Source organism: Trachemys scripta, chromosome 9, assembly GCF_013100865.1.
Source record: "Trachemys scripta elegans isolate TJP31775 chromosome 9, CAS_Tse_1.0, whole genome shotgun sequence".
In the NCBI taxonomy this organism is placed as follows: Eukaryota; Metazoa; Chordata; order Testudines; family Emydidae; genus Trachemys; species Trachemys scripta.
Window position 1 is genome coordinate 40591684 of NC_048306.1, and position 13224 is coordinate 40604907.

The following is a 13224-nucleotide window of genomic DNA, read 5'->3' on the forward strand; positions in this document are numbered from 1 at the left end:
TTGTTGGCATTCCTGCTAGTCTGTGGGCCCCACACTGTTCTCTCTTTACTGTCACCTTGTTGACAAATTGGGCCAAACTTTTTGGCCCCTATATTCTTGATATTCACTGGTGTAAATGAGGGCTCATAAAGTTCATTGTGTTACCATTAGACCTACCAGTTGCCGATGGAGCTGCTTAAAAACTGCTTTTCCTTTGGCTGCACATTTTTATATTTTATATTTTTTTTATCATTCCAAATTGGGAGAAATGTAGAAATGTTTAAATTTAAATGATCAAATTGGAACTGTCAAAATGGAAAATTTTAAACTTTTTTTATTTAAACAAAAAAATTGATGTCAAGTGACCTTTTTGCATCGAAACCACATTTTGAAATGAAAAATGTCATTTCAAAGACCATCTGAAAAACAAAAATGTCTTTTTTCTGTAATTTCTTCAGAAGATTCTGAATTCAACAAAGCCATATTTTCATGGAAATTTTTTGTGAGTATGAGAGAAAAATGATGAGCATTTCTGTCTTTCATTTATGTTGATAATTATAATTCCTTGTTTCTATTGTGAGTTCCAGGTGTTATATACATAAATCAGCAAAATGCACTGTAACCAATTTCAAAGGAATCCTAATTGCTTTGTCAGTAAAGTTCAGGTTGTTTCTACCCAAAGCTTGAGTTGAGTTTGCCCTGTGGATTTAGGGGATATAGGAGATAGGCACGATGGTACAACCAGGGTCAGAGACCAGGTCTCCTGGCTCCAGTGTGGTGCTATGTCAACTCAATTTCACCTCTGTCTGGCTCAGTTTCCAGGCTCTAAAATGGGGAGACTATTGAATTATTTCAGTAAAGCACTTGGAGATGTATGGTTGAAAAGCACCATCAATATGTGAGCTTTAAATAGTCTTATTCTTCCCTCTGTATCCTCAGCCACGGAACGCTTCCAGTTCTATGTTGAATTTTGAAGATTCCACACATTCTGCTTATAAAGAAGTCTACAGACCCCTCTTAAAAGCTGATGCAGGGTACCTGGGGGCAGCCAACTTATTTCATCAGCAGGATTCAAAGCTTTCCTGCGGTGAAGGCAGGATGGAGCATGTCTAGAAAAAAAATTGAGCCAGAAATAAAATAACTCAGGGAGGTGAAGATTTAGACCTTGACTCTGCAGCCCTTACTCATGTGAGTAGAGGTTGCAGAAGTAGTCCCACCAGTACCATGGCAGAGGAACAAAACATTTACTTTCAAACTGCCATCTTTATCTATTTGAATAGTTGTCTATTGTTGAAGTTATAACTTTTGGCCCCAAAGATTGTGAACATAAAAATGTAAGGATGGCCTTACTGAGTCAGACCAATGCTCCACCTACCCCAGTGTCTTGTCTTTCAACAGTGGCCAAAGCATTGCAGTGTGATTGTAGCCTTTTTTCACTGTGGTGTGTAGCTACACTTGTAATATCTGCACCCCATACTGCTGGCCATGGACAAAAAATTGTCACTGAGAGCAGGTAGGAGGGGTGCATCCCAGACATGTCCAGAAGCAACCACTTCATTCCAGTGTGCCAACTGCTTGCCATTCCTATTTCCTCCCTCTCTCACGCTTAATCCTATTTAGACCCAAGAGGAATAGTCACTGCAATAAGAATGTGTAGCACAGAACTCCCCAAGATTTAAACCCATTCACTGATTGATTGACCAAACTCACCATGTGTGTGAAGTGCAGGAAAAGCACCAGAAAGAGGGCCCCAATGGTGATGAAACCGCAGAGCACACGAACCGCAAATATGGCACATTCTGCTTTGGATGTACTCCTTGCCTTCATATCCTCTGTTCCTGAACAATTCAATTGGAAATAAAGGGTGAATGTTTGTGGTACTGCACTGGTTGGCAACTAATGCCACTTTCATTGGAGTAGTGGCCTTTTCAGGAGGGAATTTAGAATGTCTTTTCTAAATATTGAATGTTGTGTGTCAATATTATTGGGTTTTTTCTATGTGCTGTAAGTACCAGCAGCTCTTTCCTCTTCCAGAGCTGAGAAGCAAAAGTCCGGCCACGTTTATTTATTTTTTTGCTTTGGCAGTCTACGGGGGGTGTGTGAGTGTGTGGTTTTTGGTTTTTTTGTTTGTTTGTTTGTTTGTTTGGGGTGGCAAAAAAGCTAGAGTCAGCCCTGTACATAATCTGCATTTTCCTATTTTGAATTGAGACATTAGTGATGGGTCAATGCTGAGCATATCATCCGTCACATACACACCAGTATCTGCGTTTCCATGGTTGAAATGAGGTTCAGACACAGTTAATGTGATGTGTCTGGTTTGTTGTGGTACTTTGAAGGTGACGCTGTAGACTCCGCTGTCATTGAGCTGCAGGTTCTGAAGGAGCAGAGAAGCATTTTCAGGGAAAAATACAGTCCGGCCTTGGTATGCGGGATGTGTATAATTAATAGCAGAGCAGTGGGTGGGAATCCCCTCAGCGTTGACAGAGCAGTTAATCACTGTGTAGGTGGTGAGTGGATTAGGGTTGTTCCTGAAATTCCACTGAATGGACAGAGGAAAGAGAAATGGCTCCTGGAGCATATAGGAGACGGGCAGAAGGACAGAATGATTGACAGTTCCATTGACTGAATCCTGAGGAATGTCAATGAGCAGAGCCTGCGAGGAACCTGCAATAAACCAACACAAATGGAGATCAGCAAATCGCCCACCCCCAATACAGGAGAGAGAATGCACCACAATTGTTCTGTCACCACCAGTGTGCATGACGGTCCTTGTTTCTAGAGCCTAACATGGGAGCTCTTTCTGGATACTTGCTATTGTGAGACCAAGCCAGTCCAGTTTCTAAAGGAGAAAAATCCAACTCTCCCAGCCCTGGTGTGTGAGGGGAACAAGCTGTGCTCTCTGCCCCACATGCAGCACCCCTTCATTCTGTTTCCTCTACAGGTGGAGCCATGCAGGGAGTGGGAAGCCCACAGCAGCTCTCTGCCCTGTACAGCAAAGGGGAGAGAAGGTGGCAGAGGAGCCATTGTAGAAACAGATTAAGCAAAAATGGTGATGGAGGGAGGTTTTGGACCCTCTGCCCCACAAATGTTCCCTGGACTAGGCCAGCTTTTGGATCCCCAGAAGTTGGAATAAATGCATGTGGAAGAGGTCTTTGCTCCTACCACTGTTGCTGCTGCTGGATTGGTTTTACATGCACAGCTCATGCACTTAGTCTTGTGTGAGACTCCAGTACAACCCAACTACTCCCAGGCGGAGTGAGGGACTGTCCGCCGAATTGCCGCCGAATACCTGGACTTGCCGCCCCTCTCCGGAGCAGCCGCCCCAAGCACCTGCTTGAGAAGCTGGTGCCTGGAGCCGGCCCTGTCACCATGCCACTGCTCCCCAGCAAACAATTTTCATCCCCTAGTGGAGCTGTCAGCAGGAAGCTCTAGGGCATGTCTTCGCACAAACTTGTAGTCAAATAACTATACTGGAATAAAAATGTCTTATTTGGACCCAGGCCATTATGCTGCTGACAGCACCTGGGAGAGGAATTGTTATATAGAACACCTGCTGCTGACCCCCAAATCTGACTATCCCCAACATTTGGGAGTGTTTAGATTCTGAACTTGGATTCAGATCCAAGTTCCTATCTTTAGGGAGAGCTAAAGCAAAAACCCCAGCTCTGAACACCCCCAGACTTTGGGCTGTTTGAAATCTGAATCTGACTTTGGCACCTTAAGAGGATCTATGATTTTAGATCAAATATTTCCAGCTCTGCCCCAACTCACCAAGAACGAGAAGGATGAAAAAGCAGCTCTGGACCCTCCTGGAAAACATTGTGTGTCTCCAAGCTCAGACAGTGGCCCCAGCAGCACCTACGCGGGAGGAGGGTGATGTGTTACTGATCTCATGATTCAAGCAAATGGCTCTGAAATGTCCCGTCTGCTGAGGAAGGAAGTTGTTACTGCTGGGAGAGTTAATGTCTTTTAAGCCCTTCCCCTCTTTTAAAACCTGTGAGTGACTGTCTTAACTGCTGGAGAATTTGTGTGAGGTTTTCATGTGTCAATTGAAAGGATTCTCCTATTTCCCTTAGGTAGAGGGGAATCTCCTTTAGGTGTTGGTAATATAGAGTTCATGACACACAGCTGAGCAGTTCTAATTCCCATCTGGTCCAAGACATATTTTAACTTAAGCTGGTCTGCTGTGCTACATTTCACAGCACCCTTGCATCCCTCCACAGGGCTCATGTCTCGCGCTCATTCTGCTCCTCTTCACCCACCCACATAGTGAAGTAGGTGTATAGACACCTTTTTTATTATTATTTTGGAAGGCTAGAGTTGAAAAATAATAGTTGTTAAATGTCACTTCAGTGATTAGTTTTGTACCATCACCAAATGTGTCCGCTTTTAATAAAGTGAAACAAATGAGCTTCTCTTCCACTTTCCTTTATTAATGCAATCCCTATTTTTGGAGGTGGTTAAGGCCCCCCAAGTCTCCAGATGTCTATGCCCATGGGGAGGTGAGCTATGGTGCTTCACAAAATTTTCCTGTTCTTTACTTCCCACATTAGTTGGGATGAAGTCCAAAGAATCCTCTTATCTTTGCCCAACATTGCTATGGTCCCCAAATGGCAGGGAAAAGAATCCTGCTCTTCTCACATTTTTGGGCAGCTAAAAATCCTCTCCTCCTCCCCCAAAGTGGGAGAGGAAGAAGGTCCAGCATTTCTAATACTGTAAATACATTAAACCAAACACTGCTGTACCCAGTACCTATCAGAAAATGTTGAGACACAACTGCTTTGATATGTCCTCTGCTATCCCTCTCCCTGATGGAGCATTGGTCTATACTGTAGATCAGAGGATTACAGAAATGAAGTTTCATAGCTAAAAATAAGTTGAGTATGAATTTTACAAATATATTCACATTGCAGACACTTTCAGGTGAGCCCCATGTAATTTCTGAGTTCCTGGTACATCCCTAGTCTCATCTGGAGGTGTGAGATAAGAGGCTAAAGGCTGTCAGGTGATCTTAGCTCTCCCTGTTCACCATCCCCTTCACCCATATAGTTTTGTGCCATTCATCAAGTATCCAAAACAGCCCTATGTCGAAGTTAATTCCAGGAAACCAGATATTATTTGCTGTGTACTGAGATGCTGTGCTAAACCACAGCAGAAAGAAGGAGACATCGTCTGTATCCTAAGGAATTTTCTCTCTGAGGCCTGGTCTACACTACGAGTTTAGGTCGACTTTAGCAGCGTTAAATCGAATTAAGCCTGGACACGTTCACACGACGAAGCCCTTTCTTTCGACTTAAGGGGCCCTTTAAACCGGTTTCTTTACTCCACCTATGACGAGGGGATTAGTGATAAAATCGGCCTTAGCGGGTCGGAATTGGGGTAGTGTGGATGGAATTCGACGTTATTGGCCTCCGGGAGCTATCCCACAGTGCTTCATTGTGACTGCTCTGGACAGTACTCTCAACTCAGATGCACTGACCAGGTAGACAGGAAAAGCCCCGTGAACGTTTGAATTTCATTTCCTGTTTGCCCAGCGTGGAGAGCACAGGTAACCGTGATGGATTCCCAGGATCGCAAAAGAGCTCCAGCATGGACCGAATGGGAGGTACGGGATCTGCTCGCCATATGGGGAGATGAATCAGTGCTAGCTGAACTCCGTAGCAGTAAAAGAAATGGCAAAATATTAGAAAAGGTCTCCAAGGCCATGAAGAACAGAGGCCATAACAGGGACGCACAGCAGTGCTGCCTGAAAATTAAGGAGCTAAGGCAAGCCTACCACAAAGCCAGAGAGGCAAATGGAAGGTCCAGGGCACAGCCGCAAACATGCCGCTTCTACGCGGAGCTGCATGCCATGCTAGGGGGTGCAGCCACCACTACTCCAACTGTGTGCTATGACTCCTTCACTGGAGAAACACACAGGGAAGAGGGTTCGGGGTACGAGGAAGAGGAGGATGAAGATTATGTGGATCGCTCACAGCAGCAAGGAAGTGGAGAAACCGGTTTCCCCAACAGCCAGGATATGTTTAGCACCTAGGACCTGGAGCCAGTTACCCCCGAACTCACCCAAGGCGTGCTCCCAGACCCTGAGGGCACACCGGGGACCTCTGGTGAGTGTACCTTTCTAAATATTACACATGGTTTAAAAGCAAGCATGTTTAATGATTAATGACTAATTTGCCCTGGCAATCACGGCCAGTACAGCTACTGGAAAAGTCTGTTAACGTGTATGGGGATGGAGCGGAAATCCTCCAGGGACATCTCCAGAAAGCTCTCCTTCATGTACTCCAAAAGCCTTTGCAAAAGGTTTCTGGGGAGGGCTGCCTTATCCCGTCTGCCATGGTAGGACACTTTACCACGCCAGGCCAGTAGCACGTAGTCTGGAATCATTGCATAACAAAGCATGGCAGCGTATGGTCCCGGTGTTTGCTGGCATGCAGACAACATCCATTCCTTATCGCTCTTTGTTATCCTCAGGAGAGTGATATCATTCACGGTCACCTGGTTGAAATGGGGTGATTTTATTAAGGGGACATTGAGGTTCCCATTCCTGCTCGGCTGAACAGAAATGTTCCCCGCTGTTAGCCACGTGGTGTGGGGGAGGGGTGAAGTGATCATCCCAGAGAATTGGGTGTTGGAGGTGGGAGGGGGGTTAGTTGGGTTTGTGCTGCATGTTAACCCGGGAACCGCAGCCCCTCCTTTTACATTGCAAACCCATTTTAAAAGGCCAACCCAACGGGTGCTTGGTATGGGAAATGAGGGTGCTACAGTTTGAAACCATTCCCACATGTTAAGAAGGTGAAAAAAGCCAAAAGACTGTGGCTTACCATGGCTGCCTGCAAGCTAAAATCTGTTGCCTGGCACTGCGTGAGTTATCTCTCACACCAAACCAGCAGGCCCTCAATATAAGAGGAAAAATGCGACCTTGTAACGAAAGCACATGTGCTGTGTAATGCGAACAGCAAAATTTAACGTGAAAGAGTGTACCCATTGTTCTCTAAAATGTGTCTTTTTAACCACCTCTCCCTTCTCCTCCACCAGCTGCAAATGTTTCTCCTTCACAGAGGCTAGTGAAGATTAGAAGGAGAAAACGGCGGACTCGGGATGACATGTTCACGGAGCTCCAGATGTCCTCCCACCCTGAAAGAGCACAGCAGAATGTGTGGAGGCAGTCAATGTCAGACTACAGAAAAACACAATATGAACGAGAGGAGAGGTGGCGGGCTGAATCGTGGGATGAACAGAGCAAGTGGAGGGCTGAAGATGATAGGTGGCGTCAGCTTGCAGACAGAAGGCAAGAGTCGATGCTCCGGCTGCTGGAGCATCAAACTGACATGCTCCAGCGTATGGTTGAGCTGCAGGAAAGGCAGCAGGAGCAGAGACCGCCGCTACAGCCCCTGTGTAACCAACAGCCCTCCTCCCCAAGTTCCATAGCCTCCTCACCCAGACGCCCAAGAACACGGTGGGGGGGGGCTTTGGCGACCCAGTCACTCCAATCCAGATGATTGCCTGAGCATCAGAAGGCTGGCCTTCAATAAGAGTTAAAGTTTTAAACTGCAGTGTGTCCTTCTCCTTCCCTCCTCCCCCACTCATCCTGGGCTACCTTGGCAATTATCCCCCTAGTTGTGTGATGAATTAATAAAGAATGCATGAATGTGAAGTAACAATGACTTTATTGCCTCTGCAAGCGGTGCTCGAAGGGGGAGGGGAGGGTGGAGTTTTTGGTTTATAGGGAAATAGAGTGAACCGGGTGGGGCGGAGGGTTCATCAAGGAGAAACAAACAGAAGTCTCACACCGCAGCCTGGCCAGTCACAAAACTTGTTTTCAAAGCTTCTCTGATGTGCACCACGCCCTGCTGTGCTCTTCTAATTGCCCTGGTGTTTGGCTGCGCATAATCAGCGGCCAGGCGATTTGCTTCAACCTCCCACCCTGCCATAAATGTCTCCCCCTTACTCTCACAGATATTGTGGAGCGCACAGCAAGCAGCAATAACAATGGGGATATTCTTTTTGCTGAGGTCTGAGCGAGTCAGTAAGCTGCGCCAGCGCGCTTTTAAACATCCAAATGCACATTCCACCACCATTCGGCACTTGCTCAGCCTGTAGTTGAACAGGTCCTGACTACTGTCCAGGCTGCCTGTGTACGGCTTCATGAGCCATGGCATTAAGGGGTAGGCTGGGTCCCCAAGGTTAACTATAGGCATTTCAACATCCCCAACGGTTATTTTCTCGTCCGGGAAGAAAGTCCCTTCCTCCAGCTTTTGAAACAGACAAGAGTGCCTGAAGACGCGAGCATCATGTACCTTTCCCGGCCATCCCACGTTGATGTTGGTAAAACGTCCCTTGTGATCCACCAAGGCTTGCAGCAGCATTGAAAAGTACCCATTGCGGTTTATGTACTCAGTGGCTTGGTGCTCCGGTGCCAAGATAGGGATATAGGTTCCGTCTATCACCCAACCACAGTTTGGGAATCCCATTGCAGCAAAGCCATCCACTATGGCCTTCACGTTTCCCAGAGTCACTACCCTTGATATCACCAGGTCTTTCATTGCCCTGGCAACTTGGATCACAGCAGCCCCCACAGTAGATTTGCCCACTCCAAATTGATTCCCGACTGACCGGGAGCTGTCTGGCGTTGCAAGCTTCCACAGGGCTATCGCCACTCGCTTCTCAACTGTGAGGGCTGCTCTCATCCTGGTATTCTGGCGCTTCAGGGCAGGGGAAAGCAAGTCACAAAGTTCCATGAAAGTGCCCTTACGCATGCGAAAGTTTCGCAGCCACTGGGAATCGTCCCACACCTGCAGCACGATGTGGTCCCACCAGTCTGTGCTTGTTTCCCCGGCCCAGAATCGGCGTTCCACGGCATGAACCTGCCCCAGTAACACCATGATTTGCACATTGCCGGGGCCTGTATTTTGTGAGAGGTCTATGTCCATATTTCCTCATCACTCTCGTCACCGCGCTGCAATCGCCTCCTCGGCTGGTCCTGTTTTGGCTTTGGCATGTCCTGGCTCTGCATGTACTCCAGGACAATGCGCGTGGTGTTCATAGTGCTCATAATTGCCGCGGGGATCTGAGCGGGCTCCATGATCCCAGTGCTATGGCGTCTGGTCTGAAAAAAGGCACGAAACTAGTATCTGACGGAGGGACGGAGGGAGGGGTGAGTGACGACATGGCGTACAGGTACAGGGAATTAAAATCAACAACGGTGGCTGTGCATCAGGGAGAAACGCAAACAACTGTCACACAGAATGGCCCCCCCCCCAAAGATTAAACTCAAAACCCTGGGTTTAGCAGGCCGTTGATTTCACGGAGGGAGGGGGAAGCAAATGAATACAGAACAAATCTATTTTTTACATCTTAAGCTGGCAGACGACGGTGCAGCATGACTGATAGCCCTCGGCATCTTCTGTGTGCTTGGCAGAAAATAGCATACTACGACTGATAGCCATCATTGTCGAGACTGTTCGATAGGACTGAGCATGTCTGCCCAGGTGCCCATGACTGACAGCCACTGCAGTACGACGACGATGGAGATCAATCGTAATATACCATCTTCTACCAAAAGGCAAGGGGCTGCTGTTGTGTGCAATGCAGCCCCACGTCTGCCGGCACCCAGAGGACATATGGTGATGGTGAGCTGAGCTGAACGGGCTCCATGCTTGGCGTGGTATGTTGTCTGCACAGGTAACCCAGGTAAAAAGGCGCGAATCAATTGTCTGCTGTTGCTCTGACGGAGGAGGAGGTGCCTGACGACACGTACCCAGAACCCCCCGCGACACTGTTTTGCATCATTCGGGCATTGGGATCTCAACCCAGAATTCCAATGGGCAGCGGAGACTGCGGGAACTGTGGGATAGCTACCCATAGTGCAACACTCCGGAACTCAACGCTAGCCTCGGTACTGTGGATGCGGTCCGCCGACTTGATGCACTTAGAGCATTTTATGTGGGGACACACACAATCAGCTGTATACAACTGATTTCTATAAAACCGGCTTCTATAAATTCAACCTAATTTCGTAGTGTAGACATACCCTGAGTAGACAAACAATACAGTTTATATACATAATACACCAGGTGCTAAATATTCTAAAGTTACTTAGACAGTGAGGCCCAGATCCTCAAAGGTATTTAGGGGCCTAACTCTCATGATTTCAGTAGGAGTTAGGTGCCTAAATACCTTTGAGGACGTGGGCTTTAAGGCCAGATTTCCAAAGGTGTTTATGTGCCTAAAGAGCAGAGAGGTGCTAGTGGTATTTTCAAAAGCATCTGGGTGCCTAACTTCCACTGTAATCATTGGAGTCAGGTACCTAACCTACTTAAGGCACCGTTGAAAACCTCACTAGAAAACCAAACTATCTTTGAAAAACTGGCCCTAGGTCACTTTTGAAAAGAGGACTTAGGCTCTTAAGTCATGGAAACGTAGAATCATAGACTTTAAGGTCTAGTCTGACCTCCTGCACAATGCAGGCCACAGAATCTCACCCACCCACTCCTGTATCAAACAACTAACCTATGTCTGAGCCACTGAAGTCCTCAAATCGTTTAAAGACTTCAAGGTGCAGCGAATCCTCCAGCAAGTGACCCATGCCCCATGCTGCAGAGGAAGGTAAAAAAAAACCCCAGCGCCTCTGCCAATCTGCCCTGGAAGAAAATTCCTTCCCGATCCCAAATATGGCAATCAGCTAAACCCTGAGCATGTGGGCAAGACTCACCAGCCAGACACCCAGGAAAAAATTCTCTGTAGTAACTCAGATCCCACCCTATCTAACATCCCATCACAGGCCATTGGGCATATTTACTGCTAATAGTCGAAGATCAATTAATTGCCAAAATTAGGCTATCCCATCATACCATCCCCTACTTAAGCTTATCAAGCTTAATCTTGAAGACAGATATGTCTTCTGCCCCCTCTGCTCCCCTTGGAAGGCTATTCCAGAACTTCATTCCTCTGATGATTAGAAACCTTCATCTAATTTCAAGTCTAAACTTCCTGATGGCCAGTTTATATCCATTTGTTCTTGTGTCCACATTGGTACTGAGCTTAAATAATTCCTCTCCCTCCCTGGCATTTATCCCTCTGATATATTTATAGAGAGCAATCATATCTCCTCTCAGCCTTCTTTTGGTTAGGCTAAACAAACCAAGCTCTTTAAGTCTCCTTTCATAAGACAGGTTTTCCATTCCTCGGATCATCCTAGTAGTCTTTCTCTGTACCTGTTCCAGTTTGAATTCATCCTTCTTAAACATGGGAGACCAGAACTGCACACAGTATTCCACATGAGGTCTCACCAGTGCCTTGTATAACGGTACTAACATCTCCTTATCTCTACTGGAAATACCTCGCCTGATGCATCCCAAGACCACATTAGCTTTTTTAACGGCCATATCACATTGGCGGCTCATAGTCATCCTGTGATCAACGAATACTCCGAGGTCCTTCTCCTCCTCTGTTACTTCCAACCGATGCGTCCCCAGCTTATAACAAAAAATCTTGTTATTAATCCCTAAATGCATGACCTTGCACTTTTCAGTATTAAATTTCATCCTATTACTATTACTCCAGTTTACAAGGTCATCCATGTCTTACTGTATGATATCCCAGTCCTTCTCTGTATTAGCAATACCTCCCAGCTTTGTGTCATCTGCAAACTTTATTAGCACATTCCCACTTTTTGTGCCAAGGTCAGTAATAAAAAGATTAAATAAGATTGGTCCCAAAACCGATCCATGAGGAACTCCACTAATAACCTCCCTCTAGCCTGACAGTTTACCTTTCAGTATGACCCATTTTAGTCTCCCCTTTAACCAGCTCCTTATCCATCTTTCAATTTTCATATTGATCCCCATCTTTTCCAATTTAGCTAATAATTCCCCATGTGGAACCGTATCAAATGCCTTACTGAAATCGAGGTAAATGAGATCCACTGCATTTCCTTTGTCTAAGAAATCTGTTACCTTTCAAAGAAGGAGATCAGGTTGGTTTGGCACAATCTACCTTTTGTAAAACCATGTTGTATTTTGTCCCAATTACCATTGACCTCAGTGTCCTTAACTACTTTTTCCTTCAAAATTTTTTCCAAGATCTTGCATACTACAGATGTCAAACTAACAGGCCTTTAGTTACCCGGAACACTTTTTTTCCTTTCTTAAAAATAGGAACTATGTTAGCAATTCTCCAGTCATACAGTACAACCACTGAGTTTACTGATTCATTAAAAATTCTTGCTAATGGGCTTGCAATTTCATGTGCCAGTTCCTTTAATATTCTTGGATGAAGATTATCTGGGCCCCCCAATATAGTCCTATTAAGATGTTTGAGTTTGGCTTCTGCCTCGGATGTGGTAATATCTACCTCCATATTCTCATTCCCATTTGTCATCCTACCATTATCCCTAAGCTCTTCATTAGCCTCATTAAAGACTGAGGCAAAGTATTTGTTTAGATATTGGGCCATGCCTAGATTATCCTTAACGTCCACTCCGTCTTCAGTGTTTAGCGGTCCCACTTCTTCTTTCTTTTTTTCTTATTTATATGGCTATAGAACCTTTTACTATTGGTTTTCATTCCCTTTGCAAGGTCCAACTCTACATGACTTTTGGCCTTTCTCCCTTTATCCCTACATATTCTGACCTCAATAAGGTAGCTTTCCTTGCTGATCCCTCCCACTTTCCACTCCTTGTAGGCTTTCTGCTCTTTCTTAATCACCTCTCTGATATTGGGTGGGGGTTCCCTGGGAGGGGAGACCCTGAGAGAAAGGGGGCAGCATCCCAACTAAAACGGCACCGGGGTCCTGGTAGGGACACGGGGCCCACGGCAAGCGGATCACTGGTCTGCAGAGGGCGCTCCTAGGTCAAAGAGCTAATTCCCAAGGATGACCAGCAGGAGGCGCCGCAGGGGTGAGTCTGACTTGCTACATAGTGGTGGAGAATGTGGGTACATGCGGTTCGCCCCTGATACTAGGGACCAGGGAAAGGACAGCAGGACGATTGCCCAGAGACTAGAGACGGTGGAGAGACACAAAAACAACAAGGAGTCTGGTGGCACCTTAAAGACTAACAGATTTATTTGGGCATAAGCTTTCGTCGGTAAAAACCTCACTTCTTCAGATGCATAGAGTGAAAGTTACAGATGCAGGCATTATATACTGACAAATGGAGAGAAGGGAGTTTCTTCGCAAATGGAGAACCAGTGTTGACACGGCCAATTCAATCAGGGTAGATGTAGTCCACTCCCAATAATAGAT